Genomic DNA, 24,822 nt, shown 5'->3' on the forward strand with positions numbered 1-24,822 from the left:
TCAGGCCCAACGTTAAACCATCCTATATTGTATCACCAAAGCACAGACCTGTTCCAGAAAGGGCATCTAACCACTGATATGGTGAAAGCCCTCAATTCTGCCTTAGACGGCCCAAGCCAAGGAACTCCCACACATCCTTCCACCCACCCAGACAGGGAAAGTGTCCATGGGTGCAGTCAGGGCATCTTTCTTTAGACCAGTGCTGTCCAGTTGAATCTTACAATGAAGCACATTTTAAAAAATATTTTCACTGTCTAATACAGAACTCTCTAGCCAGTAATGCCTATTGGGCACTTGAAATGTCATGAGTGCCCCAGAGAACCAAAAACTTTGATTTTATAAAAGTTAATTAATTTAAATCTAAGTTTATATAGATCTATATGCCTAGCAACCACCATAGTGAATAATCCACCTTCAGACTCCTTAGAATGTACTTCCTAATCTTGAATTCCTTAATGTATATTTAAATAACTAATAACATTTCTGATCTTTTATTATTTTAAATGAAAAAAGTAATAAAAAAGCATCTCATCTCAAACTGGGATGATAATTTGCTTAATAATTTTTTATAACAAAACATGAAAAATCTAATTCAGGGAATTTTGAGATGAAGTTCCAAAGGTCATCTGTAGATATATCATTTTACATTCCAATTATTTTAGTTTTATGTAATTATAAACCATGTGCAATGTATATAATGAGGTATCAGCAGATACAATTATGTTCAAGGAGTTATTTTCATAAGTTCTAAGAAACTAGTCAACAAGCCCCTTGAGGCAAACCAGGGTAAGCAGAGAGGAGGAGTTCCTGGTATTGTTGTGGATGAGGACGCCTGAGTCTCACGTGGAGCATATATTAAACTGGTGCCCCTCAAATTGGGAACAATTTTTTTATAGTGGTAGGAATACTGAGTTCTGAAACTTCTCCTGCACATGGAGAATATAAGGGTTTGAATCTGGGCAACTGAAGGTATTTGGGGGCAATTTTTAGGAGGGAGTAGTGTTACTGTCACAGCCCCAAAGGGGAGAGATGAGAGCATGTGCTCCTTACCCCCCATTTAGGAGAATGAGCCCTAAAGAAATCACCAAATGGCCCCAGCATCTGCTGTAGAGCCTCCTCCCCAAAAGGATCTGACAGAGGGCTGGTGACAGAGCCATTCTAGAGACATGCCCAGGTTGGCAGAGAAAGGACAGAGGTTTGTGATGTAACTGCACCCCTGCAAACTGCCCAAGTAAAGGACAGATAAATGTTTCCTCCAGAAAAAAATGAATCCTAAAGGGCTGTCTGGGAGAGACATGCTGAAATGCCATTGGATCGTAGGACATTTCCCATACCCGAGGGACTAGATTGGAAAGTTCTTAGGTGGGTGCAGGTGGGTGGGAAGGAGGCACACAGGGCCTCCAGAGGATTTACAAATCTCAGGACAAAAGAAAATTTCAACTCTACCAAGACCCTGGTGCATTGACACCAGCTCAGGGGGGTTTGTTCATTGAAAGGCTTTCCTGTCCCCTTTTCCTCTTAGTTTTTCTGTGTCCCAACCCAAAGGGGCCAGACACAGCAGAAAACAGTGGGAAGGAGGAGCTCTGGGGATAGCAGAAAGCAAAAAGCTGCCCACCAGCCATTTCCTGTCTGTGGAGGCTGAGCTGACACTGTGGTGGCTCAGAAGCATAAAGAAGATAGGAGACTGAGACAGCGAATAAAACGGCATCGCCTTCTTCTACATCCATGAACGATAAGAGGACCATCAGTTTTGTTAGCCTGCTATATTTTCATCATGCCTGTTAAAAACTGACATCTAAAATACTACAGCAAGTCTGAGGTGAAGTTTCCCCTATAACAATATTTAAATGGGTGGGCTCTTCAGTCTTTTGATCTCTAGTGCTTTTTTGGGGGGAATTATAGGAAGTAAAAAGTATCTTTCTCCTTGTCCACATAAATAAAGACTATTTAAAATCAGATTTAAGACTTTAAACAAGGAGACTGGTTTTGCTAACTAAGACTTAGTATAATTTAGGAATGCCTTAAATAATCAACAGTGTTAGAAGATTAAATTAGTAACCTTAAAGACTCAAATGAACTCTTAACATGCATGCATTTCCTACTCTTCTTCATTAATCCAACATATGAATGACTACAGAGTTCTGCTTGAAAAGCCTGGTTCTAGAGCAGAGTCTCGATGTCAGGCTGAACATATCCTAGTGTCTTCCCAGAGGGAACCAGGACCATGTCCTGGGGGGGATTAGCTGCCTCAGGGAGGAAATGTATCTGACAAGTGTAAATTGGGTCCTGGGCCTTAGGTAAAGGATGCAAATGTCTCCAAATGCAAATCATTTAATTGTACCAATTTAATGAACTTTATTTAATTGCTGATTAAAGAATCACCAATCTTGAATAGATCTTAAAACTTACTTAGTCTACCTTATACATTGTAAAGATTACTCACCTCAATATAGTCATTAAATTCAACTAAATTGAAAGAGAACATAGTTCAAATGGCTTACCCAAGCCCATAGTACTCAGAAACTGAACAAGGAGTTAAACCCTGGTTTGTAACTTCCTATCCTGAGTGCGTCCCTCAGGAAATGGTCCTTGTCATCTAACTTTATCCAGTGGATTCTTTAGCAATGTTTTTCAAACTTAACTTCATTTTTAATGAATAAGTATGTCAACTTTCATGTCCATTTTAAATATGTATTAAGACCACTGTCCATGAAAATTAATGAACTCTCCAGAAATAATCCATTAAAATTGTTGAAAATGTAGACTGAAAAATTACATAGTTGGATATTGGATATTCCTTTTCAATTTCTAGAAAAGCCAGTATTTAAAATATCCTAGAAGGCTGCTATAGATGGAAGTGCTCCTAAGGCTAAATAGCCATCACCAGAGAAAGTAAAACACAGTAAAGGAAGTAGACCAATTAATTACTAAGCAAATGCAAAATTAAATCAACTACCCACAAAGTCAGTCAAGGCATACACAAAAAGTACAGAATATGACACCTAATATATAAAGAGTGGAGGAGAAAGAAAAAGAAAGGAGGGGAAAAAATAACCTTTAGATTGAGTTTGAAATTGCATAATAAGCGAGTTAAGTTAGACCGTTAGATGGTAAAGAAGCTGCCCTTGAACCTTTGGTAACCGCACAAAGCTTGCAATGGCAATAAGTACACATCTATGTATAATCACCCTAAATGTAAATGGACTGAATGCACCAATCAAAGGACATAGAATTACAGAATGGTTAAAAAACAAGACCCATCTATATGCTGTCTACAAGAAACTCACTTCAAACCCAAAGACATACACAGACTAAAAGTGAAGAGAAGGAAAAAGATATTTCAGGCAAATAATAGGGAGAAAAAAGCAGGAGTTGTAGTACTTGCATCAAACAAAATGGATTTCAAAACAAAGGAAGTAACAAGAGACAAGGAAGGACATTACATAATGATAAAGGGGTCAGTCCAACAAGAAGGTATAACCATTATAATATTTATGCACCCAACATAGGAGCACCTAAATCTGTGAAACAAATACTAACAGAATTAGAGGGGGAAATACAATGTAATGCACTCATTTTAGAGATTTCAATACACCACTCACTCTCAACTTTTATTCAACCTAGTACTGTAGATACTAGCCACAGCAATCAAGACATCTGCACTGGTAAGGAAAAAGTTAAACTGTCACTGTTTTCAGATGACATGACATTGAACATAAAAAACCCTAAAGAGTCCAACCCAAAACTAGTACAATAACTGAATTCAGCAAGTTGTAGGATATGAAATTAATACACAGAAATATGTTGCTTTCCTATATACTAACAATGAACTAGCAGAAAGATAAATCAGGAAAACAATTCCATTTACGCTTGCATCAAAAAGAACAAAATACCTGGAAAAAACCTAACCAAGGATATGAAAGACCTATACCCTGAAAACTACAAGACACTCATGAGTGAAATTAAAGAAGACACCAATAAATGGAAATACACCCCATGCTCATGGATAGGAAGAATTAGTATTGCCAAAATGGCCATCCTGCTTAAAGCAATCCACAGATTCAATGCAATCCCTATCAAAACACCAAGAGCATTCTTCAACAAACTAGAGCAAATAGTTCTAAAATTCATATGGAACAAGAAAAGACCCTGAATAGCCAAAGCAATCCTGAGAAGGAAGAATACAGTGGGGTGGGGGAGAGGGGGCAGGGATTCTGCTCCCTGACTTCAAGCTCTACTACAAAGCCACAGTAATCAAGACAATTTGGTACTGGCACAAGAACAGACCCATAGACCAGTGGAACAGAATAGAGAGCCCAGATATTAACACACACATATGTGGCCAATTAGTATATGATAAAGGAGCCATGGATATACAATGGGGAGATGACAGCCTCTTCAACAACTGGTGTTGGCAAAACTGAATAGCTACATGCAAGAGAATGAAACTGGATTATTGTTTAACCCCATATACAAAAGTAAACTCAAAATGGATCAAAGACCTGAATGGAAGTCATGAAACCATAAAACTCTTAGGGGAAAACATAGGCAAAATTCTCTTGAATATAAACATGAGCAACTTTTTCCTGAACATATCTCCTCGGGCAAGGGAAACAAAAGCAAAAATGAGCAAATGGAACTATAACAAACTAAAAAGCTTCTGTACATCAAAGGACACCATCAGCAGAACAAAAAGACATCCTATGGTATGGGATAATATATTCATAAACAAGATATCTGATAAGGGGTTAACATCCAAAATATGTAAAGAGCTCACATGCCTCAACACCCAAAAAGCAAATAACCCAATTAAAAAATGGGCAGAGGATCTCAACAGACACTTCTCCAAAGAAGAAATTCAGATGGCCAACAGGCACATGAAAAGATGCTCCACATTGCTAATCATCAGAGAAATGCAAACTAAAAATACAATAAGTTATCTCACACGAGTCAGGATAGCCAACATCCAAAAGAAAAAGAAAAACAAATGCTGGTGAGGGTGTGGAGAAAGGGGAACCCTCCTACACTGTTGGTGGGAATGTAAACTAGTTCAACCATTGCGGAAAACAATATGGAGGTTCCTCATAAAATTAAAAATAGAAACACCATTTGACTTGGGAATTCCACTCCTAGGAATTTATCCAAAGAAAACAAGATCACAGATTCAAAAAGACAGATGCACCCCTATGTTTATCACAGCACTATTTACAATAGCCAAGATATGGAAGCAACCTGAGTGTCCATCAGTAGATGAATGGATAAAGATGTGGTACATATACACAATGGAATATTATTCAGCCATAAGAAGAAAACAAATCCTACCATTTACAACAACATGGATGGAGCTGGAGGGTATTTTGCTCAGTGAAATAAGCCAGGTGGAGAAAGACAAGTATGAAATGATTTCACCCATCTGTGGAGTATAACAACAAAGCAAAAACTGAAGGAGCAAAACAGCAGCAGACTCACAGACTCCAAGAAGAGACCAGCAGTGCCCAAAGAGAAAGGGGTTTGGGAGGGCAGGTGGGAAGGGAGGGAGAAGGGGATTAAGGGGTATTATGATTAACCACACGTAATATAGGGGTGGTCACTGGGAAGGCAGTATAGCATGTAGAAGATAAGTAGTGACTTTATAGCATCTTACTATGCTGATGGACAGTGACTGTAATGGGGTATGTGAGGGGACTTGATTATAGGGAGGAATGTAGTAGACACAATGTTGCTCATGCAAAATCTTCGTAAGATTATATATCAATAACACCTTAATAAAAAATATTAAAAAAAGATAAAACAGTTTTGCATGTTTGACTTTAACACAATGAGCCTTCAAAGTCTTCAAAGATTCCATAGTGACACAATACATTTCTCTAAGACCTAGTGCAAACCATCCCTTCATTCAATCCCAGACCCACCAGCTTCCCAGGTCAATAACAATGTTTAAGTCAACCAAATAATCAACATTTTAAATTAGTTTGAATATAATTGCCTCCCTGCCACCCCCCGCCACCCCCCATCTCTGGACCTACACAGCCTTCTGTGACCACTGGATAATTACAAGCTTTGCTGCAGGGTCTGTTCCGAGACTTGCATTTGCACGGTCACACTGAAATCAACCAAAGAAGGCCTGTATCAGTTTAGTTCTGGACGCAAGTACACCCGGCATAACCGTGACTGTTTAGCACAAGCAGAATGAACAGGTAACACCGCTACTTTCTGGGTACAAACTGGATACCCACCCTCTAACTATTTTTGCATAACAAACTGTAAATGGGGTTGGGATGGTTTACTTACTAATTTGCAGAGACTTAAGTCCAGTTGTAAATGAATACTGCAAAGTATTTTCTGAAGACTTATTAAAAATTTAAGTTATCATTCCAAACCCTCAGGCTACTTGATTTTTAAAGTTAAATTTTCTTCTGAAATAGTGATATGTGATGCCTGTCAAAAATCCAGAGCCATAATAGCTTTAGGCTACTTTCCAAAAATAAGATAGCAGCCTGTGTCAGTCAGCAAGCGTGGGTGCGCTGTTTTCCATGCTTCTTTAAGGGCTGATAACTGCTACAGTTGAAATTTGCCTGCCACTTGGCCAGAAAGACTGGCTCTGTGCTAACAATGTGAAACAAATTATGCCTTGTCCACTGAGGTGACAAAACAAGAGTGGACAGCCTGCTTTTGATTTAAAAAAAATGACTTACCCTTTCCAAATGAGCAGTGAAGTCCTCAACAGAACATTTCATGTTGAAATGTTTCCTTTCCTTACTTCATTTCCTCATCTTGGAGAAAGGGGACTTTAGGAAGAAACTCAGTGTGGCCTGCACTACGAGGCATTTTACAAATTATGTTGTTCTGGTAAAGTGGCTGATTCTAAGAAAAAGGGGTTTGTCTAGGCTTGATAGCTTATTTGGGGTTGGGGAGGGGAGAAGATATTTTTTTAAAAAGTAAGTGTCCTCCTTGAGAATTGCCTTTCCTGTCTTAACAAAATAGGCTTTTTAATTCTAGGTCTATGCCTCTCAGCCAGGGTAGCACCATCCACCCTGAGGGTGTTTGCAAATGAGTAGATGTGAGGGGAATTGCTTGGTTTTCCTACGTCTTGTGTAGGCAATGCTCCTGGCACTTAGGGGGCAGGACTGGAGATGCTGGTCTCACCACCGTGTGCCACCCTGTCCAGCCCAGCCCACCAACTGGACCACCCTTGCCTCAGTGAGATGTGCATCCAACCATTTGCTAGGTATTTCTCTTATGACATGTGAAATGGAAGAATATCTTTATATTATTCTCACTAACACTGACATGACAAGTATTACCTATGTGCAATCTTCTGGTGGTTTAACATGAAGATGTCAGGAAGAACAGGGAGGGTTTGCAGCAGTTCCTTTCGCCAGGAATCAAACACACTCAGGAATCTGGTGTCACTCCTGTTTCTGCCTCAATATTTACAGGGTTTGGGGGAATCTTCAGGAGTGGGATGTTCCCTTCTTGAAGGAATTACAGTTCTTCTAGAAGAGGCACACAATTCAAGATTCAGCATCCTGTCCAGAAGGCAATCTGTTGCTCAAATGCCATGCACTTTGCAAGCTACCCTCTTCACTTCTTTTGTTATTTTTGTGGGAAAACAGTCATGATATATAATGATATCCAGAAATGGTCTACAAGTTCACCTACCCAGAGAGTAGTACACATCCCACATGCATTTGTTTTCTTTATGGTTCTCTCTGGATGCATGTTTATAAAACAAATTCATAACTAATTTTATTCTTGCAAGTTCTCTAGCTTTATTGAAAGAATGATAAGATGAAGAAAAACTAAAGAAAAAATTCCTCTCTAAACATAATAGGATATGTAAAACTCAGTGGGCTGGATTCTCTCCAGGGTCTGGAGCTTATAGAACTGCATAAAATCCTCAAGGCCAGTGCAGTGCCATTTGCCTCCTTAGGGTTTCACTCGTTGCTACAAGTATAAGTTGACTTAATGTCAAGGTCACCTTAATGTCACTTCTTCACACACTCATGTGCATGAGAACATTTATATCTGATGTTATAAGATCTTAAACATTCCTGGGAGTGACATTAAAAATTTTTTTTTGTCATTTATAACTTAGAATTTTTTATGTCATTATATTCAATCCTGTGAGCAGGATTTAATGATGGGTTAGGCAGCACTTAAGAGAATATTTGGCTACAAGATCATTGCAGGAAGGAGGAGGTACCTCTAAGGCAACAAAGAAAATAAATGGTCATCAACATTTTGTCCATGACCAGGGTGTCTGCACTGTCTCTATGTATTAAATATCTGATCAAGGAATGTTAAATATGCTCATCTTTTCACTCAGCTTTAAATAAAGTCTATATCTTGCTTAATAAAATTCTGAAAAACAGATATTCTTACATATATGAATAATCAGCTCTTGTTTTCTGAAATTTGGATTTTTCTTGAGAAATTTACCCAATGAAAGAAGTAATTCTTGAGTAGTTATTTATAAAGCAAATGTTTATCTAAACATTAAATTATTTTGTTTTCTATTACTTACATCACAATTAACAGGACATTTTTAGGGGAAAAACACGACCCAAAGCCAGTACAGTGGCGGGGCCTGCACTGCCTGGTCTCGGACAGGCAGGAAGGCTCACAGCCCCTCAGGGTGCACAGGCCTCTCCCTGCTGCAGGGCTGAGATCCTGGGGGACCCCCATCCTAGATGGGATATTATCACCTGCATTTTACAAAGAACATCTTATCTTGTTCTGATCAAAGTATAGAAACAGAAGCTGCAAATCTTCAGTACTTATGAGCAGGTGTACGTGTGCGTGCATGTGCGTGTGTGTTGGGGTGGGGTGACCATTTGCTTGAATCCTGTTTTAAAAGCCCTTTTTTCCTCAATTAAAGTTGAGCTTTGTTTTTGTTTCCTTTTAAAGGTTATATGTGTGTCTATGCGTGTATGTCTGTATTTTCCAATGTTTTGTTTGATTTTTTTGGCCAACTGATGTGACAATGTTTCGCACTAGTGTTTTGATTTTCACACAGGGAATAATTAGACTCAAGTCAGGTTCACCCAACCTCGTTGTAGAACGTGTGGAGTATACTGCATACACGTTCATTGATACAAAGCCAGCAAATCTAGGTTATAGTCTTTATTTTGCCCATGAACAATTTTCCTAAAGTAGCTGGTAAAGAACCAGGGGCCTGATGGCGTTTTGTCTATAGCAAACCTGACCAGGCCAAGGTTTCCATCCTTTGGAAATCTTTAGGTCATTTGCATTTTTCACCATTAAATAAAAGTTAAAATAGTTTTGAAGAACCATACATTTTGGGCACATAGTAAAATATAGCAAGTGCGTTCAACAGCCTTTTAGAGGCGATAGACGTGAGTGTACACACGTTGATGCACACCTCGCCCCAGATGTGTGTGGCTGTTGGTGGCAAGTCAGAGGGGAATGTTGCAAAGTGCATGAATGGTATTTAAAGTGATCACTTTGCACAGGAAGGATTTTCCTTGTTCTTGTTCTCTTTTTTTCTTTCTTTTAAATAAAAGGGAAATTGTATATAGCAGCTCAGGTAGATTCTGTAACATGCCACTAAAATGATCCAACCTAGGCCGGTCCCAAGAGCTAACTTTTTATATAACAATGAACTTTTGATGCACAGAAGCCACGCAGGTTATCCTACTGGTTCATCAGGGTTTGGGGGTATTATATACACAAAGTTTTCTCCTAAGACAAAATTAATAGTTTTAAAAGCCCATAAAATATAAAGGGCAATATGCTAAGATTTCACATTTGTGGGCACATCTCAGTATGTATTTCTGCAGCAGGGATTCTAGAATCACAGTGGGAACCGACCACATGGTGGTGGTAATTTTAAAGGGCATTGTATACCTTCCAGTGTGTCACTCACTTAAACGGCATAGATTATATATTTTTAAATGACTTAGAGGGAATAAAAGTAACTATTCAAATGTCACATCTAAATTCACCTTAACTGTGACTTTGGCATGCAGCAGTGAACACTAACCTGGACTTTAATCATTGCCACTTAAACATAGTGTCTCCATCTCCTGTGTTTGAAAACACTGCAAACTTATGGCCACTTGTGTATATTCTTTCATCTCTTCCTACCAACAAATGGGTTCTCCCTTCTATGCCTGGACAACAGAGATGTCTTTGGATGTTATGAGAAAAGACAGGTTCCTTAATTCAGACCTCGAAGGAGAAAATTGTTTTACTTCACCTTTAGTGAGAATTTCATTTGTAAATGTTCCTGTCAATTGAAACATACCGAAGAAGACAGTGACTGAGCACTGCAACGGAGCAATGTGGCAGGAGGAAATTAGGCCACAGCGGACACTGGCAACACTGAGATTCGCTCTCTGGGTAGGCACGAACCCTTTCGAAACCATAAATCTCTCCCACATCTCCATCATTGGGTAAAGGTCACTACCTTTATGCATTCACCCCAACCCTCTTTCGATTTAAAAAGACAGAGCTCAATCACAAAAATGCATGGAAGTGTTTCGGGAATATGACTAAATTAAATTTCACAAATAAAATGAATACACATCATCAAATCTACCAAGGGAGATGGGGTGGGAGCGGAGGGCTCGGAGGGGAGGAGAGAGAACATAGGCAGCCGCCCAAGATCGGCTTCAGCCTACCCGGCCTTTGTTCTAGAGGTCACTCCTTCCTGTTTCCACTGGGAACTGCAGAAAGTGGGGCAGAGAATGCAGCCCCAGGGTGGCAGGTGCCCTGAGACACAGGGGTGGGGTGGAGCCTTGAGCTGATTCTAGAAGGGAGAGCATGGCATCAGGAGCACAGTAGCCCCCTCACCCACTCTGGTTTCCCCACTCTTACTGGCCGTCAGCCTCAGTTTGGAAACAGATGAACCTGCTTCCACCTGCCCATCAGAAGGGCAGCGGCGCCCTGACACTGCGTCACGGGGTCTGTGCCCCTCGCCTCGGCTCACCTGACCGCAGGCGTCATAGCATCTGTGTCATCGCAAGAAGAAGGTGAATGTGCAGCAGCAACAAGGTATTTTGAGACAGACCATGTTCACATAACTTTTATTACAGTATGTTGTTACAATTATTCTATTTTATTATTGGTCGTTGTTGTCAATCTCTTTCTGTGCCTAATTTATAAATTAACATATGTACGCAGTTGCAATTAGTTTTCTTTTGGCCGGTAGAGCTTACAGAAGTTTTGAGAATCTTCTATAATCTTTTTAATACATGCTGCTGAGCAATACTTAAGTTATTCTGAACTTAAGCAATTAATTACTTCAGACCCCTATGGAAAGACTTGCATTTAGTCTTACTAAAGCTCCCCTTGCCTTCTGGAGCCTCCTTGCTGTACCATACAGTGGATTTGTTGGTACCCCCGGTTCACGGCATGCACGCAGTACAAGCTCACTAAGAGAGGATGGGAAGAGGCCGAGCATGAAATGAAATATTTCAGACCAGACATTTGTACTGGCCTTTGAAAGATAAGCAGGACCTTGAGAAGCGGACATCACAAAGAAGGCTGTATTTTTTTCTCATTCTACTATATACTTGCTTCTAGCTCTTGATTGCCTCTTTCTCCAATGCTCCCCAAAATGTTATCTTACACATAATGGTCATTCTTGTGGGACAAGAAAAACAGAAACATAAAATGCCAGCACCACTACAAAAAGGGTTATCTTTATGATTTCACTTTATGCTGTAAGCTGTCGGGAATTTGAGAAATTCAAAGAGAAGGAGATTCATTTGTGAGGTAAAAGTCTCTTAGAAATGAAGAAATAAAAGATAAGTAAAGAAAACAGAGGTTCTCAGGGCTAACCCACTGTTAGCCCTGACGCAATTCATTGCAAAATGTGAGAGTTTAGGGGAGGGGATTGGTGCCAGACAAACAGAAGGTGGAACTGACCTTTGATATGATAGGCAAGGTATGATCAACATACTGCAAGTTTTCAGGCAGACACAGCAAAGAAGAACCTGCTTCAAATGCCAACGCAAAATTCTACTATGTACTTGCTTCTAGCTCCTGCAACGCAAACCGCACTGCAAAGCAATGGTCATAGTTAAATGACTTCTTCAGAAATCAGACAACGAATGTCATAGCCAGGGCTCAAACTCTGCCTCCACAATTTGTACAGAAGTTTCACTTTTAAAGCTTGAAAATCCTTTATGTTCCAACAGTGAGAATTTTACTAAAAATGTTTGTAGAAGGAAGTAATTTTTAATTTTTAGTCTTGCTTTTATTTTCCATGTTGCTTATTTGCCAAATAACTTGTGTGAGTCATTTGTGTCTTGCTGCACAAGTAGGAATTTAGGCCATGTCAGAAACTGAGAGCCAGAGAAGTGGCTGTGTATTTGGGCATGGAACTTTCCAAGGACACACATAAATGCCATTTTGCTAAGTAAATGATAAGAACTGTGGGGGCAAGTCCACACACATTTTTTGTTATGACTTTAGTTCTAAGCACAATGACCTATAAGATATAGAAACTCAACTGGTTGATTTTGAGGAGAACAGCAGCAAAGGGTTTATATGCGTGGATCGGGAGGGCGTTCTGTGAGTGAAGGGTATTGATTCCCATCATCTCTAATCAGAGAGTGTTATCAGACAGGATTCGGGAGAAACTATGCCTAGAGTCAAGCTTAGCAAATAACATCAATGCTGAAGGAAGCCTAGAAGATCTTAAATGCAGATTTCTTTTAAAAAAGATATCAACTATGCATGTAAGTTTATAATCACTTCAAAATAAAAAGTTAAAAATGTGCACATTAAAAAGATAATAGGCTTAATTTTTAAATACATATTTTTGTTTCTAAGCATGTACATAAGCATACTCCATACATTGGAATTAATCACTTTTTAAAGTATCTGCCAACGATTTGAAAGTGTGGCTGTATTTTCCTTTTTTTCCCCATTGATTAAGTTTCTAGGTGACGTCGGGCACATCCCTCATGCCCTGCCGTGGGTCAGTGTCCTCACCGCTGCTAACACAGCCTGGGAGCGAGGGGCGTGGTGACCTGTGTCTGCAGATCTTAAAGAAGAATGTGATACTTTTAGCAAAAGAGGAACTGTACTTTTTATTTCATTATCAATAATACACCTTCAGGGGTTCTCAGGAAGCTGAGGCTTGTTTGGCTCAGGATGGCTGTGTTTCGTCTTTCTCTCCATCTCGGGTCAGCATACCATCCGAGACTCACCTGACTGGGCAGCGCTGCTCTGGATTGATCCTTCAGGCAGTTCTCCTCCCACGTCCAGTGCCCTTTGTTCTCTTATAACATGGCCTCAAGATTTCCACAGGAACACCTGTAAGCAAAGTCATACCTTAAGGAAGTGTGTCATTTTTCTCTGTGTAGGACTCTCATTAGTTCGCTATATCAACATCCCATGGGTCAAATTTAATTTACAAGGTGAACCAAACAAAAACCTAAGAAGGGAGCAAAGATGAGAAACAAATACTGTATGAAGTTCTCAGCATTCCTGCAGCTGTGAGCGTCATTCTATAAAATTTGAATTCCAGAGAACCTTCACTTATCATCTTTCATCTCCTCTCTATTCCCCCTTTTAAAATTAATTTTATACAGTCGTGCTCTTTGTAAGGAGCCTTAGTTCTCCTTATGTTTTCTTTCTTTCTAAATCACGTCAATTATAAAAATAAGCTAAGCAAAATGCATTCAAAACAGAGGAAGTCCAACACATATTTAAAGATGCAATTCATCAAGGGCAGAACGATGTCTGAACCCTTGGGACAGCTCAGCCTTAATGCAGCAGAGAAAGCAGTGGGGGCAAGAATGGCAGTGACCTGGAGGCCAGGACATGGCGTCGGTGATGTCTCAGGCTGCTGAAGCTCAGTTTGGTAGAAAGTAACGTCTGTGGGATTGCTCAGAGTAGTGTTGTTCCCCGTGAAATTTTGATTATAGCCCCCACTTCCTCACATGGAAACTCGTAAGAGCTCTTCAATTATAATCACCAGGATAAAAGTATTCATTTTTCCATTCAGAGCCAGCCTACTCCGCTCAGACTGTGTTATTTTTTTCAGGCAACTTCTGACCCTATGGGAAGTACGTGCTGAAGACATTGCGCATCAAAGCTGTGTGGCAGTTGGTGGTGAGGGGCGACCACTCAGCATGTGAATGACCCCATTTCAAGCAGAGGAAGTGGCTAGAATTCAGGAGGAAAGAGCAAATTCTCTTACATCAAGCTATAAGGACAATAGTACTGAGTTCTGTGGACTAGACAGGAGAAGGATTTTGGAAGTAGGAGCATGCAGGTTAGCTCAGGGTCTAGGATATCAGATCATTCCTGAAGCTGAGAGTTAACTGCAAACTGTCCCGACGCTATGATTCTGCCTCTAGGTGTCCTGGAGTGAAAAGATCCTTTGGGATAATCACGAACTTTGGGCATGGGAAGACTCACTACAGTATTTATTATATCCTGGTAATAAAAGGAAGAAAAATCTGTACACTGCACATTTGAAATAGACCTTAAAATATGCTAAACTCATCTTAACATATATTAAAATATTGAACCAAAAAATCTCTAAATTACACGTATTGACTCTCTTTTTAATCCTGTACCTGTGTAAGCTGAGGGTTTGAATTCAAAAAAATTATGTGTACATCTGCTAATACAACTGACTTTTTCAATGAATGTTAGTTCCACATTTATTTACTTTCATAAAACAAAATGTAGGAAGATCAAAGGTGCTTATTACTGAATACATAATAGGCTAAACACCCAGTCACTTTATACTAACCCAGGAGCCTGACCAACATCAGGACCCCTCGCCTATGTCCCCATAGGCCACTATATGTGGTACTGCAAGTCATTTGAACAAGGTTCTATGATGGCTACTTCAGAGAACTTAAACAAAAGTATTTGTTCGTTGATCTTCAGACACTTAGAAAGCCCAGAGATTTTAGAATGCTCTAACAAAGCAAAGTGAAATATTTGGGAGAAAACCATATCTATTCTTTTCCTCCTCTACTTAAAAGCAAACATTCAACAACTGCGATTTTGGACATTTGGTTCACTTTTCATGGAGCAATTTGGTTAAATTTTCCCTTCAAAATTTCCCAGAAACATTCTCCTCTTCAGCCATCAATTCCTTACCAACACCCTGGCCACTTCACACCCACATTAGCTCCCCCCTGAGCCCACCACTCAGTCTTCACCTTCTCTTACATCAGACTGTTCAAACACTACTTTCAATTGAATGTCTCATTTATTTAAAACATTTAAAGTATTGTTAAATGTTGAAAAGCATGTGAGAACATGGAAAAGAATTAAAAAGAAGATATTAATCACCCAAAATTTCACAGAAGGGGGGAACAAAACAGCTAATATTTGGTTGACTTCTTTTCAAACTTCTCTAAGAATAAATGTACATGTAGAGAGATGTTTTACAAAATTGGGGTTGATTTGAATACATTGCCATCTGATTTCTACACTGAGCAATATATCAAATGCAGTTTTCATATGTTAACTGTTATTTGAGATATACCTGAATGGCTTTGAATGATCCCAGTATGTGGATGCATAAATTATTTAAGAAATCTCCTTATTGTTTCGACATATAGATTGTTTCCAAATTTGCACTATTATAAAGAACACAACAACTGTACATGTTACATAAATTACCAATTTTTCCAATAACTTCTTCCAAGTGGAACTACTGAGTCTAAAGTTGTGAACATTATTTTAAGGTTTTTATGTAATTGCTACATCACCCCACAGCTGGAGTGCAAGGTGACTGTGGGACCAGCAGAGTTGAAAATCTGGTTAAGAAAATGATGAAAAAAGAAGCATTTTCCATAGCAACACCTCCCTGCCTTCCTATACCACCCACGGCCTCCCGCCAGGTCTCTACTTCCTTGGGTGAGTGAAACAAACCTTCACTGCATTCTTTTTTATGTACAGAGAATATTTATCTACCTCCAAATTGTTGTGGATTACTTACATAAACTTGTTCAAGTGCAACATCTTTCTATCAGCACAGACAGGGATGGAATGAAGTATTTTTCCCCCAATAAAATAATGGAAATATGTTATCATTGAAAGGTTTTGACATAGTAGCAAGGTATTTAAAAATGAATTCATGTCATTAGATGAGGATTGACATATATGGAAATCAGATGGGAAAAAAACAGATTATAAAACTTATCTCCTTTATCATAATTGTATTTTTATATGTCACATATATTTTTTTAATCTGAAAGCATATAAATGCAAATCTCCTAGAAGTTACCAATGTTTTACTCTAGGCATGTATACCTTGTTTTAAAAAAAAATGCTTGGTGCCAGATTTTGCCTAACTTGTCCAGGCAATTAGGATTTGAGTTTAGCTGTGAAGGTAGAGATTGCACAGAGAGGACGTCCGCGAGGTCACTTGAAGGACACAAATGGGACCCAGCCCGAATAGTCTGGTTGGAACCAAATTATTTTTTTTCTTGAAGTTGCTCATACTAAAATTTTCCAAATAACGATTCCAAGTTTTAGCACTGTTTACTGACTTTCTCAGTAAAAATTTCTATAATATAGAAAAAAATGCTTTATTCTCTCCCATCTTCCCTGTGAATGTGTTTAAACTTACAGACACAGTCCTATCTGGAGTTTCCCATGTCTGCTTCTGCCGTTGATGACAGGAAGAATATTATCATTATCTTTAAATGCACAGCTGTAGTCTGGGGTTAGAATTTTTCTTGACCCAATGAAAGAGATTTAAAAGCATTGTCTCTCCTGATAAAAGTATCAAAGCTTCTTTTTTATGTTAACTAGTGATAATTAACAGTGATAACATTTCTGAGCTCCTATATGTGATGTTCAAAAGCAATATTTGAAATTTCCTAAATTTGATGCAAAAACCAGACATTCCATTCTTACTAGAATCTTTTAAAATAAAAATATAGACATATTTCTTTAGTCATTTTGTTTGCCATCACTGCATATTATAAATAATCCACTCAATTTTGAGGACCTGAAAAAGTTACCTCTTTTTAATGTGACTTTACTAGTTTTAGTTCTTAAAATCTACAAAGGTTTGGGAGATTTGATAGCCTGTCCCTTGGTTTTGAATACTGTCTTATTGGTGGTCAACAATGAATTAGGTAATATATCAAAGTAAGTTTAATCTTAGGTCAGTAGATTTTTAAAACTTGGTAACATTGCAAATACTTTTAAGGCAGGAAGCATGGGCTGTGTTGAGTATAAGTAGGAAACAATTTTATGTTTTAGTCATCGATCTTCACTGAGTCCAAGGATAGCCTAATTCTCTAAAAGTTCAGGGTTGGGTCAACTAAGATTGTTGGTAATGATTTTAACAACGGCTAATAAATTAGGTGGTATATTGCCCCATGGATTCTTACAAATATTTAATAATAAAGTTTATTAGACCAAGAATTAGTTTCATGTTGCTGCTATAAAAAATGACAACAAATTTCATGGGTTAAAGCAAGACAAATGTACTAACTCACAGTTCTGGGAGTCAGAAGTCCAAAATGGGTCTCATGGGGCCAAAATCAAGTTGCTGGCAGGGATGCACTTCTTCTGCAGGCTGCAGGCTAGAACGCCTCTCCTTGCCTTTCTGGCCTCTGGAGGAGGCCCCGTCCCTTGCTCCACCTTGAAGCCAGGGTTCATTGCATCTGCCACCCATTAAAGCCTGCCCTTGTGGTTACATCGGGACCATCCCGATAATCCAGGAAAATCTCCCCTTCTTGAGATTCTTAATTAACTCACACTTTGCAAGGCCCCTTGTGCCACATAAGATAACAGTCACAGATTCCAGGAGTTAGGACGAGGACATCTTGGGGGAGTCATTATTCTTACATTTCATATTTTAGTGTTCCCAATATGAATAGACAATACATATCTACTGTTTGAGTTTCTGTCAAAACAGATTTGTTCCCTGATACTCTGAATGTTTTATGGCTGATGGCCATTTCTCCTCATATAGAAGAACTAAAAAGAAACATTAGTGATACTGGTGTAACATAAATGGGCCATTAAAATGTAAAAATCTTCACAATGAGGGTATGGAAAAGAAGCACTTTATGAAAATTTTGATAATCATAACTTTCTAATAACCTTTGACATATCACTTTATTCTCAAAAGTTTGACCTTTGACTGTGTCCCCTTCTCACTCAGGGAAAGAGGAAGAAAAGAAGGTTTGCACACTTACCATTACACACTGTCATTGGATGGTACCTTTGGAGCAATAGCTGGTTAACAGAGCTGTGGGCTGGGCATGGCCTCTCCTGCCGACCTTGAATGATGGCCGTGGGGTTTTTCTCTGACTGTCCTAAAAGTCAGAGGTGCTCAACCTCATTAACCGGGGCTTCCACCAGGGCCTGAGGGAAAAGTCTGGCATGTGGTCAGTACTGCAGCCTCATGGCCTTCTTCCAAGCAAAACCTTCGCAAGGGAGGGAGACCTGGTGGAAGGCCCAGCCTCACAGGAGGTGGTCTTCCTATTCCTGCACAGGAATGAAAGGAACCCTGTGGATGGCAATTCAGCAGATGTAGTGAGAAGGTCACGATGTATTCTCACGTCAGACACTCTCAATACAGTCTGAGTGGGTCCAACTCTCCTCAGTCTACTTAGAGTTGGTGAATTTTTATTAACACGTGTGGTGGACATCTTCATCGCTTCTCCTGTCAAACGGTCTTGATCAACAGTCAAAGAGGAAGGATTCACACCAGACTATTATTTACTGTCCCTAATGCACGGGTGGTGCCTTGGATTTTACACTTGCATTTTTACTGGGATATATAATAAAAAGGACTGGGAAAATCCAAGTTTTGTTTAGGTCTATTTGAGGGCCAAATTTGTAAAATATAATCCAAGAGTTTTCTGTATCTTTACTTCCATCTGCCCTGACACTACTGTAGCCGAGCAAACAAATTCTTGGTTCTGCTGAAGGAGAGTCCTAGGCTACGGACTTTCTGGGTCCTTTGTGGGGTGTGGGGGTGGCAAGTAAGCTGCCTTCTATCTGTGTTTTCAGTGCTTCATGAAAACATAGAGAAGGTGAAGTCGAGTGGTTGTATCACATGTGAGCCCTTGTGTCACTCTGGGGGGAAAATCCCGGGGCAAAAATATCTTTGAAACTAAAATCAGTCAAAGGGAGAAATAAAGTTAAGAAACCCATTTATTTCTTACAAGCAGTTGTCCCACGTCTCTCTTGACCAGGCTGCAGCAGAGGAGAGCTCCACCCAACCTCTCTGGTCCAGATAAACCCTCACTCACCCTTGTAATCACCTACTGATATGTAGGTGGACCACTCCGCTCCACCCCTTGGAAACACCAATTGATATGGAGATGCACTAAAGCCAGGTGAGAGATTCTGGAAATATTACAATATTACCCACACCTTGGAACTTGTGAGTCTTGGTGACACTGAGCATCAGCTGGAACAAATGAATGCTGCCAAGATGCTGTTACTGGCTTTTAGATTTTACATCTCAGTATATCAGTAGGAGTAGTTGATATGGTCAAGCTAATCTGCTTATTGCATTTGTATCCATAGGAAACCTATAAGCAGTGTTGGTCATTGCTTCTACATTACTCTGACTTTAACAAGAAATGTGGCTGTGTGAGCTCGCATCGGCTGGGGCAAAACCACAGGCCTTACTGTGTGGACGTGAGCAGGCCACAACCATTAAATGCTGCTCTGTTTTCTCTTTAGTCAGACACACATATACACACAAATACACAAAGCCTGACTTTGGAGCATCTGAGGAAATGTCCAAATGATTATGATAGTGAGTTCAGTATTTGTAATTATCAGCTGAATTACACTAAATGACGGTCATAAAATACAAAAGGTGTCATTCTTCTTTTCTAAGTCTGTAGAGGGGGAAAAAGCTTGAATATTCTTATATTCTCTTACATATACTAAATGTTTATTTTACTTTGGAAAAGTTGTGATGAGTGACGCTAAGTTTAATAAGGATTTCTATTTTAGGTTAGCAAAATAGAGGAGTAATATCAGCACAATCCCCCGGTGTCCTGCAGTCTTTCATGACCTTCCTGCTTACCCTATGCCCTTTTGTTCTCTGGCTTGAAGTACATCTCAGATTCTGCAAGAGTCTTGCCTTGTGATTTTTATATGCTCATTATTCATAATTCTTTCTTCTAGCAACTTCTATTTTACTTTGAAACCACCTCTGTCTTTGCAGTTCCAATGGGGCCAAGCAACACCCCAGGTCCGAGACAACTTAGGTCTGGTCAGTCTGTCTGACTGGCTCTCTAACCACAGTAATAGTTTCAGAAATAGGTTCCTGGCCAATATCAATAGGAGTTTTTTTCTGAAATTACTGGGTCAGAAGTAGTAAAGTGTTTGTAAACCAACTGTAGGGTGATGGGGGTCTGATGCATAAGAGACGGGAAGCTCTGGTTGGTAGTGTTTGAGATTTACTATGGAGCGAATACTCTCACCTTGGACAATTTCAAGCTACCAAGCTGATACCACTAAATATGAAGTTTTGTTGGGGTCTTCCAAGTCTGATGGGCAGTGCCATGCCCTGAGGAATAAGGTTTGCTTTCTTCTTAAGATTTTATATTCTGTTATTTATTCATAAAAACTTCTGTGCATGCAGAACCTTCTCAGTGAAGGTCCCCACACACAGTCACTGAGGAAAAGACAGCCTGTGTAAAGTAATCAAGTGTCCTCCTACCCCTCCTAAAAGAACAGGAATGGTATTGGCCAAGGGGAGTCAACCCTAGCTGTGCAGAACCTATGATACGTTAACTAAGCCAATACAGTTTTTTCTCTGGGATTTTAATTGAGAGACACAGAGAGAATCAAGCAATTGGTAGCCATTGTGGAGCTCAAAAGAAGCACGGAGAAAGAGGTCAGTGCTGGGGTCTCAAGGCAGAGAACTTGGCCACCTGGAGCTCTAAGAGAATATAAAGTCAGAGGAAACAGAATGAAAGTGCCATCTCATTGACCTGACAGACGCAGACGGAACAGCAGGATCCCATGCCTGCTTCAGTTCCTGTCAACGCCCAGGTCCAGGTGCGGGCGCATATATTCACAAGGGAAGCTCTCTTTCTGTAACAAAAAGACTTTAAGTAAAACATAAATTTGTACCAGAATGAGGTGCAAGCATGCGGAGATGGTGGGTAATTGGAACGGGCTGAGGCTGTACAGTGTCTGTGACTCTGCTGGTGAAGCCCTGATGTGAGGCTCTGGGGGATGAGGGAATCTGGACTCCTCACTGCGAAAGGAGTGAGACCAGGACGTCTCCTTGGACTTACTCATCCTGTTAAGTTTCTTTCCATCCCAAAATAAGTGTCCCTGTAGTCACACCATGAGAAGCACATGTTTCACTGTCAGTGAACTGTTCTAGGAAATGAAATACATGCTCTGGACCAGAACAAATCAATGGTCCATAACCCCAGCTACTGAGTGGTGAAGGTTTCTTCTCACACAAGTTCTCAAAAATGGTATTAGTTAAAATAAAGGTAACCTTCCACATCCTAAATACTCTCGGATTTACTTGCCCATTACCAAGTAGACTCCGAGATCATCAAGCAATTTTTGACATGACCCACTGACATCACTTCTGGAGGCAGTAATGGAGCCGACATATGATTAACAGCATCCTGTTTGTGGGATTTGGCTGTATTTGCAATGTATGAGATGGCATGTGCTAGGTGGGGCGAATTTGAAATTGTGTGGTTAGGATGCAGGCAGTTTGCTCTGCGGGTTAGCAAGAGCTAAACTATATTAGACACATAAAACACCTTGTGCATCATGGATACATGCCTTGCCAAGATAAACTGCCTCACAAAAACCTAACTGCGTGGTTTTGCACCTCCTCAGCCACCCCCAGTAGGACCGAGAGGTAGAACACTAGGATGGAGGGCAGGCAGGACCGAAGCTGGTGAGGAAACTGTGACGTGGTCTGGCTCCCAGAAGATGAGCTCAGGGAGTGAGATTCTTTTGAACTGGGAAATCCTATGGGAATGAGTCATTTAGCAACAGGAACAAAAGTTAAATATTATAGAAGTCAGCCTGGAAAGACAAAGATGGACTTTGCCAAAGGTATGAGGTAACAGAAACTATGAGTAAGCAGAGTGATTAGATGAAGAAAAAAATGTAAAAGAAAGGGTAAGGAAACTATTTTTTCATAGAACACTCATTTAAGGTAGGCATGTGGAGAGTGTCTGGGTCATACTGTTGGCACAGCAAGTTGTACAATAAAGACCCCCAAGTTATTATTGTTGGGGTCTCTAGGAGTATTGTTCATCCAGGAACACCCGTATCTTTGGGAATTCCATTAGAAAGTAGCCATGTCAACAGATTCTCTTTTACTTGAGGTTATTGTTTTGTTTTGTTTTTATCTCATAAGTAAGACTACTACCTATGGCAATGAGGGTGGGCTCGGAATTGTTTGGAATCCACTCCAACCGCCCTAGGCAGGACCTCCTGGTAGCTGCTAGTCTGTGGCTCCTGCAGGGCGAGTTAGTGACTGATTCTGAGATAAGACAGTGACACCTTGGACATTTCCTTGAACGGCACAGGTATGCAACAATATTTAAAGAAGCATCCTTTGTTATCCTCTACTCTGTGTCTGGACTTTGAAGAACAGAAAGCTAGCCAAGTCAGAATAATTTTTAGCTGCAGAAATAATAGACATTTGTCTCTTACATGAACTAGATCTTAGATACAGAATTGAAAGAAGAACAATTCTTGTAAGAATCTATTTATGGAGTAGTGGGAAAAATATTTGCACTGATTTTAATCTTTTCCCCAATTCCAACTTCTCCACAGTAAATTAAATAATTAAGCAGGATAATTTGTCAAAAACAATGAAGCTGATATCTTATTGCTGCTTCAGATGAATTTACCAAATGCCATCACACGGTATTACATGCTAAATTCTGTATTTACCTTAACTTTTCCACTTGTAGGAAGATACTACCATGACATTCTCCCCAGAATTTTTTTTTTTTTTACATCTGGCAGTTAGCTGGTCTGTAGAATTCCTTTAGAGTTACCTTACTAATCATGTCTAACCAAATCACTTGGAATTTGTTTCCATTCAGCTTTAGAATCGTAACAGCAATCTAGCATAGACACACCTAAGTTAGGAATTTATAAATACGTGGTGGCTTAGAATGTATAAAACAATCTTAAACCAAACAATCTTGCTTTCTGCTGCTATCACTACTCTCTGAAATGCTGTCACTTATCACTGTGTCTGTTTCAGGCGTGTCACTAAGAATGGCTTCTGTCGCAACTGAGAGAGACCCACAAATGGGTGGGACAGGAAAGGAGATACTAGATGACGGTGAGCACCGGATCGTGGCCCTGGCTCAGGCAGTTCTAATGGGGCTCTGCATTTCCTACCGTGGGCTTTTCCGGCCTGTCCTCCATGTGTTGACTTTCTGTGCAGGTAAGCTATCCATGTGCCAGCAAAAAAGCACCAGCCGTCAAGGCCTCCTTTCTGCTCACCTGAGCCTCTGCTGGGCACCTTCCCTACCCACTCACTGAAGTCAGAGACGCTTCTCTGCCGAGACCAGCTCAAGCCAGGTGTGGCCTCCCAAGAGGGTCATGTGAAACCACACACTAGAAGTTCAGGCCTGACTGGGTGGCTGTCACTGGGTCAGACATTGTGCATGTAAGAGGGTTTAAGCTGATGAAGTCACCAGCTCTGGAGGTGGATCAGTGGGGTGGGACCCTGTCAGCCGCATGGCTGGTGCCCTGTGGGGGTGGGCTGTGCTGAAACAGCTACTTCTATACCATGTAGACACAACCTAGGATGGGTGAGGAGGCACCTAAAAGGGAAATCTGAGGATGTGCCTTGTATTTCTGCTCCCCATAGCAAGCACCCTAGTAAGTCACCCTGAGAAGGAAATGCTGAGTGCCTGCTGTGGAAGGAAAGAACATTCTTGTGTGTTTCCCCTTTACTCCCACCTCTCTGCCTTGCTTCACTCTAACACTGGGTTGTGGGTTTTCCACACATCAGCAATTCTCTGACACAATCTGGCTGTCCTCTAGTGCAATTCAATTCTGACACTAAATTCCTAGAGTTAGCATCAGATCCCACAAGGTAGGTGTCCAGCCCCACAAGATTTCCCTGACAAATACCAGTTGCAAACCCCAGTCACCTGTATTTCTGACTATAACTTGGGGTTCTCATAACCCCCTGCTTGGGTTCAATAATTTGCTAGAGTAGCTCAAAGACTCAGGGAAACACTTATGTTGACTGGTTTATTATAACAGATATAACAGAGACATATCCTGAATGTCCAAGTGAGGAGACACGTAGAGCAAGGTATGTGGGAGGGTGTGGAGCCCCCAAGCTCTGTCTGGGCGCCCCTCTCCCAGCACCTGCCCCTGGTCACCAGCCAGGGAGCTCTTTGAAGCCCATAGATTTTAAAAATTTTTAGAAGACCCCGTCATTTAGGCATGATGGATCATAAACCCAGCTTCCAGCCCCTTTGTCCTTCCATGAAGATGGCAGGTGGGGCTAAAAGCTGCAGGCTTCTAACCATGGTTTGGTCTTTTGGTGACCAGCCCCATCCTGAAGCTATCAGGAGTCCACCAAGAGGTGCCTCAGAAGATCAAAGGGCACTCCTATCACCCAGAAAATCAGGAATATTCAGGAGCTCTGGGTTAGGAGTCAGGGTCAAGGACCAAGTACAGGTACGCCCCATTTTTCAGAAGTTTGCATTATGCCGCTTTACCTTTGCAGATGCCTACACTGGTACATGCTTCCGCTAATTGAAAGAAGCCTGAGGATTTTCCCTTTTATGAAAAATGTGAAAATCAAAAATAACATTCAGTGCTTGTTTTACAGGGAGCTGTCACAGAGGCAGCACAGACTCTGAACTA

General features: G+C 40.4%; 1 long non-coding RNA gene across 1 annotated transcript; it reads right to left on the minus strand.

Annotated features, from left to right (window-relative positions):
• Positions 1–12,948: 12,948 nt before the first annotated feature.
• On the minus strand, positions 12,949–21,030 carry LOC118907946 (uncharacterized). The gene is made up of 3 exons (XR_008994341.1): positions 20,928–21,030; positions 18,188–18,453; positions 12,949–13,290 (listed from the first exon to the last, which is right to left on the minus strand). It is a non-coding gene; the product is annotated as an uncharacterized LOC118907946 (long non-coding RNA).
• Positions 21,031–24,822: the final 3,792 nt, after the last annotated feature.

Source organism: Manis pentadactyla, chromosome 16, assembly GCF_030020395.1.
Source record: "Manis pentadactyla isolate mManPen7 chromosome 16, mManPen7.hap1, whole genome shotgun sequence".
Taxonomy (NCBI): Eukaryota; Metazoa; Chordata; class Mammalia; order Pholidota; family Manidae; genus Manis; species Manis pentadactyla.